The sequence below is a fragment of the Panicum hallii genome, chromosome 9 (assembly GCF_002211085.1).
Source record: "Panicum hallii strain FIL2 chromosome 9, PHallii_v3.1, whole genome shotgun sequence".
Taxonomy (NCBI): domain Eukaryota; kingdom Viridiplantae; phylum Streptophyta; class Magnoliopsida; order Poales; family Poaceae; genus Panicum; species Panicum hallii.
The window spans coordinates 25,174,822-25,181,886 of NC_038050.1; positions in this window are offsets into that span (position 1 = coordinate 25,174,822).

Sequence of the window (7,065 nt, forward strand, 5' to 3'; positions counted from 1 at the left end):
TTGATCCAGGGGGAAGCCACGCCCCTATTCCCTATATCTCAGTAGCCGCCGCCCTCATTAGGGTTTGGGTTTTGCTTTAGAAAATTGCCATATGCGCACTGCATAGAAATGTATATCACTGTTAGTTCAAAATATAAAATTTGAAAACAATGATTTTCAGTTCTGTAACTTACTCGACCCATTGACTAGCTTCATCACAGTTTGAAATTATGTAGTGCCTCATCTTCCGCATCTCGTCTCCTTCAATGATCTGGATAGTCTGTCCTCTCCTGCTGTAATCCATGTCTGAAAATATGCTCAGACCAGATGGTGGCTCATTCACAGCAATGCTTTCATGTCGATTAACACGATTCAGTTTTGTGTCCACATCCAAGAATCTTGAGCAAAATGTAAGGCACTCCTCGAGTATGTATCCCTCAGCTATTGAACCTTCAGGGTAGGCCTTATTCCTCACATATCCTTTTGCAGTACGTAGGTACCGCTCCACTGGATACATCCATCTATAACATACAGGCCCACTAATTTTAGCCTCTTCAGCTAGGTGAACAGGCAAATGCATCATGATATCAAAAACTGAAGGAAGGAATATCATCTCAAGTCGGCAAACAGTCTCCCTAATTGAACTGCTAAGTTTGTCCAAGTCTGCTTGCACCAGCTCCTTGGAACATAGTGCATTGAAGAAATTACTAAGCTGAACCAATGCGATGACAACTTGTTCTGGCAAAATCCTACGAACCACTAAGGGTAACAGTTTCTGTAGAATTAGATGGTAATCATGAGTTTTCAAGCCAGACACCTTACATGAGTTTAGGTCAACACATCTTCTTATATTGGAGGAAACCCCATCAGGCATCTTCACTCCATATAGAAATGCGCATAAATTTTCCTTATCCTTCTTATCTAACTTGTACAATGCTGCTGGCAAGGTATACTTATCATTCCTAATCACAGGATGCTGATCTGGTCGTATCCCCATATGCTCCATATCAAGTCGGGCCTTCTCCCCATCCTTACATTTACCTTCCAATTCAAGCAGAGTGCCTAATATGCTCTCGCATATATTTTTCTCAATGTGCATAACATCCAAATTATGCCTGATGAGCAAAGAAGACCAGTAAGGGAGTTCAAAAAAAATACTCATCTTCCTCCAGTTGTGCCATCTTTGGTCTTCGTCACGTTTCCTTTTTCTCGATGCCTTCTTTCCAAATCTAACTTGTTCAAAGCTTTCAAACTCTTCAAGTATCTGTGCACCTGTCAGTGGTACTGGAGCCTCCCTGGTTTCAACCTTGTTGTTGAAGCTGACCTTGTTCTTGAACCATGGATGGTCCGAGGGCAAGAAACGACGATGTCCCATGTAGCAGTGCTTCATCCCATGTTTCAACCACAAATAATCAGTATCTTTGTGGCAGTATGGACATGCAAACTTTCCTTTCGTGCTCCAACCAGAAAGCATAGCATAAGCTGGGAAGTCATTAATTGTCCAGAGTAGAACAGCATGTAATTTAAAATTTTGTTTAGTCTGTGCATCCCATGTTGGAACACCCTTTTCCCAAAGCTCCTTCAGCTCTAATATAAGGGGCCTCAAATATACATCAATATCCATTCCAGGAGATTTTGGACCAGGTATCAACATTGATAGCAACCAGTTAGATTGTTTCTGACACAACCACGGAGGCAAATTGTAAGGTATAAGGATAACAGGCCATATGGTGTATGTAACATTTTGCATCCCAAAGGGATTGAAGCCATCAGAAGCAAGACCAAGCCTAATATTACGACCATCTTGTGCAAACCATCCATATTCTTTATCCACGTGCTTCCATGCCAATGAGTCAGCAGGGTGACGCATTTTTCTATCTTTGACCAATTCTTTCTTATGCCATTGCATCTCCTCAGATAACTGCTTCGACATGTACATTCTTTGCAGCCGAGGAATAAGAGGAAAGTAGCGTAGGATCTTCACTGGAAATCGCTTCTTAACAATAGCACCATCCACAACCTCATTATCAGAGGTTTTATCTACAACTCTCCACCTAGACTCCCCACATGTGGGACATGTCTCCAGCATTTTGTTTTCCTTAAAAAATAACACACAATCATTCTTACATGCGTGTATCTTTATATAGTCCAAGCCTAGGTCTCGTAGCACCCTTTGCACTTTATCCAAGGAGTCAGGGATACAATGGCCTTCAGGGAGAACCTTTGAGAACAGATTAAGTATGGCCTCCAATGCTGAGTTACTAATTCCGTACAAGCATTTTACCTGAAAAAGTTGCACAATAAAAGAGACCTTACTTGCATCTTTGCATCCTGGATACAATTCCTTCTTTGCCTCCTCTAATAGTTTCAAAAATATCTCTGCTTCCTTATTTGGCTTGTCAGCAGCTTCTATGATTTGTCCATGTATAGCACCACTGATAATGTTTCTAATCAGAGTATTAGTAGCAGCAGGGTTATCACTTGTGTCTTCATCATCGTCTTCTCCAAAATCAGGTGATGTGTCAGCTGTAGGTTCTGCATCTTCAGGTTCACTTATACCAATACTGCGATCAGGATTGACACAATGATTCACATGACCTTCAGCTGATGAACAAGATTGGCCTTCGATATCATTATTGATGAAACAATCAGCAAACCCTCTACTAACCAAATGAAGCTGAATCTCAAACATGTTATGAAATCTTATCATGCATTGACACGTAGCGATGATGATGTGCCAAAGTTTTCAATAAAACTTCGGAAATTCGCCTTCCACACCTCTGAATGTCGAGGCAAGCGCATCCAACTCCTATCTTCCTGTGCTGCCATTTATCTGCATCCACGATGGCAATGAGAGATCATGATCTAGCACTGATATATGCAGGGGAGAGATATATGCAGGGGAGACATATAGTGGAGACCTGAAAAAACACACCTAAATCATGTTTCAGACCAAAAATCACCCTAGTATGAGAACTATTTCTTCTGTCAATCACGCAAGTATGTTTCAGACCATATATCAGCTAATGAAATCAAGATTGGAGTCAGAATACTCACCACTGATCGGGCAGGGCAACCTAGCCCCAGTTAACTCAATTGGACTCCTAGCGGGACGATGACTCCAATTAAACCCTAGGCATGGATGGAGATGGAGTCCTGGGTGGCGGCAGTGACGGTGTTAATCTGGTGGGAGACGACCGACGGCGGCGTTTTTCTGTTTCATCGTAGAGGAAGGAAGCTGATCGAGCGGATCTTGCATGGCGATTTGGACTCCCGACTGGACCTTCGATTGGGCCTGTCTGTGGGCTGTCACGCGTCGCAACCAATGATCACTTGGTAGTAATACGTTTGTAACAGTTGCAATGACCATGCCTAACAGGACAACCACGCATAATTGTGGCAATATGACCATGTTATTGCATCTCGCGGCAACAGATGATGCAATAGACACCTATCTATTGCCACAATGCACCAAGCAATTTGCAACACAAATCAAGGGTTGCGAAATTACCGTTAAATAGCAACCAACGCTAATATGGTTGCCATAGCACCTTTCTATTGCAACACACGAATTACTACTGCAACACATAATTAATGTAGCAGTATGCCCAACCAATTGCAACAACAATTCTAAAAATAGGTGCATTAGGGTCACCCTATTGCAACACGGAACATAAATATCGCAACACAATTTATATGTAGTAACAGGTATGCATATAACAACCAAATCACTATTTTGGAGCCATAGTACCCTACTATTGCAACCAAATAAGTGATGTTGCCTAAATGTTACGTGGTTATAGAGGGAAAATCTAGTAGTGTGTGTTTAAAAATTTAAATGCTAAGGGAAAAGGGTTGTTTATATAATTATATTTTAATAGAGGTCCTTTAGTGTTAAATGGGTAAGCATGGAGGGTAGAATTTAAATGTATGTGGGTTGTTTTGCAAAAGTCAAAAACTTGTGTTTAAATCGCAAATATAGGTAAAACTACACATAGGATGTATTTGTAGTGTAGTTTTTAAATAGGATTTGTATAAAGTTTAGAAACTTTTCTATGTTTTATATTAACTCCAAATCCTTAGCTCTTCTGTGGATGAACCTTAAAGCAAAGCTGTACATTTTGAAAAACCATACATTTTTGCTTTTGGGCCAATCTTCATTTGAGCCGTGGTTTGAAAGTTATTTGAGCTTTACCGTAGGGTCCTTGTACTTTCTGCAATTTTCAGCTGGGTCCTCCTTCGTCTACCTCTCTCCCCCTCTCCTCTGTTTCTCTGCCGCGCGCCGCCGCAGCTCTGGCCGGCCGTGTGCCATGCTCCTCCCTGCTCCAGAGCCGCCTTGAGGCAGGCCACGTGACGCCCCAGCACCTGCCCTGCCGCTTCCCGGCCTCGCGCTGGCCTTTCCCTACCTCACCACGTCGCCCGCCATCTGCACGAGCCATGCTTCACCGCCGCTCGCCGTCGCAGCGACTCCAGCGCCACCTCCTGCTTCCGGCAATCCCACGCGTCACTTCCCTGCCTTGCCGCCGCCCTCCTGACCTTGTGCTGTCTCGCCCCTGCATCCCCCACGTGCACCACCTCTACCCGAGCTCCGCCGCGATAGCCACGCGCGCCGCCGATATGCCAGCTCCTGCTTCCACTTGACCACGTCTTGTTCTAGATCCCGAGCACATCCTGGAGCCCCTAGCACACTTGTTCTTGCGTTGCACACACACATTTTCGCTCAATTTCTTTTGCTCCGGCCACCACCTCTCACCGGACCTCCTCCGCGACTCCGGCTCACCGTCGTTAGCCTCCACCACTACTCCCCATCCCCGATCCGAAGCACGAACAGCATTCCCACAATCCACCGAAGCTCACCGAGCAAGCCAATTTCAGTTTCCTCCACCAGAACTGCCGGACCACAACGCCGGCGAGCCTTTTCCTCCGCCGCCGCTCGGCCTCCCGTCGATCCGCCGGTACAGGACCTCACTACCCCGACCCAAGGCACCAACAGCACCACATCATCCACCTGAAGCGATCCCGCCCCTTCATCACCACCCTCCGTCACCCTAGCCCGCAGAACGCCGGTCGCCATCGCCGCCGGTAAGAACCTGACGTCCACTCCACCGTCGAGCACCACCCTCCGCCCTGTCTCCGACCAAATTGAGCACGGGAATGGCATCCCCACCCTCTCCCGGTGCTCATACGCGCCTTGTCCCTTCATGTTCACCGGCCCCTCGCTAGGACCACGAGCACCCCGACACGGCCGCCGCCACACCTCGCCGCCGGCCATGCTCCGTCGCTTACCTTGGTGCACATCACCCACCCGTGAACCCGGTAGAACATGTAGGTCACAGAGGACCAGTTCATCTCCGGCCAAACCCTCGCCGCCGGCGAGAACACGCCGGCCAGACGCCACAGCCATCGTCTTCCCCCGGCAAGGACCCATATGTAATTTAGGTTGTAGTTCTAAGGACCTAAGTGCAAGAACCCGAGGGCTTCCCTGTGAACTGTTTTGTTGTTTCATGTGAGCAAGGCTGCCAGCTTGTAAAATTCGTACCAAATTGTAGAAAAATCCAAAAATTGCCAAACTAGTTTTGTTGGAAACTAGATTTCAGACTCTACAACTTTTATTAATGAAGTTTGGTTTGAAACTAAATAATTTTGAATCTATTTTAAACTTAAGGTAAAAGGGTATAGTATGCATAACTTCTACATACTAGCTTAGTTTTTTGTGATTTTTGGTATGTAGCTTCTTTAGGTCATGTGTGAGCTAGTGTAAAAATTTCATGCTCAGTACTGTTTTGTAGTTTAAGTTCTTTTAAACTTGTGTAAATCAAAATTCAAAGGGTTTGAATTTAGTTAAACATTTTCCTAAGGCTTATTTATTTAGATCTTTTTATCATAATCTAATATGTTGATAATTAGTTCATAATTAAATTTTCAAGACTTTATAATTCTATTTACCTTAGATTTGAATTTAAACTTGAAGTTTGAATTCAAATTCAAATGTTTTAGTTTCTATTTTCAGTAATTCCAGTGCTATAACCATAACTTAAGTGTAAATAGTAACTTGAGATTAACCCCCTGTTCCATGAGTTCATATGTGTTAATTTGTTGGATTGCAACTTTATCATAAGATAAAGTCTTAAACTCAAACACCATCTCATTTAAATTATTGCATACCATGTAGAATCGACGACGCTCGACGATGGAGACTATGAGCTAGTCTTGGGACAAGACCAAGGGTTTTCTGAAGACCCAACCACCGTCACCGAGAATCTAACTGAAGCCCCGAACCAAAGTTCGGAAGTCTCTGACACTCCTGCCCCTAACCCTACTCAAGAAAGCAAGCCCCGATGCATACCCTAGTATTTCAATTTATTACCACTTCACTTATATATTATATATCTTGCATTACGTCTAGGAGTTGAAATGAAACCCTAGTTGCATAAATCCTAAGAATCCAATGTATTGTACCTGAGTCCTTAACGCATAGATGCTCTGCTAAATAGGACTGGTAAAAGTTGAGTGATTTCCTGTCACTCGCTCGATATAGGAATTGAATGTCTACTCTCTTGCAATCACTATAAGGATCATGGACGGGGTTAGGTGCAGTATCATGACCTGGAAGTTTACCCCGTCTGTGTTGATAAAAGTTGATAAGGTCGCAGTGTATTTTAGTGGTGGCTAAACATTTGAAAGTACTAGCCACATACAGCGAAATATGGTAAGCCGTAATCCTAGTAACCAATCGGCCCGAGGAGTGGACATACCTCCCACCACTCGTAATTTGGTTTTTCTCACGCACCGACGTGCGGAAGTACGTTCCGCACAGCGGACAGGAGTACGGTCATGTAGTCGCGCTACAGACATATGTCCTGCACATTTGGTGTGCGTACGGTCCTACAATCGCTTGTGGTGGCCCTGTTCCACGAGTCGGAATGAAAGGCAAACGGTTGCTTTGGAACTATCGTTGGATGTTCCAAGCGTGTGAGTTAGGTTTGCCTTGCAAGGTTTGGAAATTTGATTCAGAATCGTCCGTTTCTTGTGGAGATTGAGACTTCTTATTCCTTCTGCCACATAGAGTAAGAAGTGTAACTATTG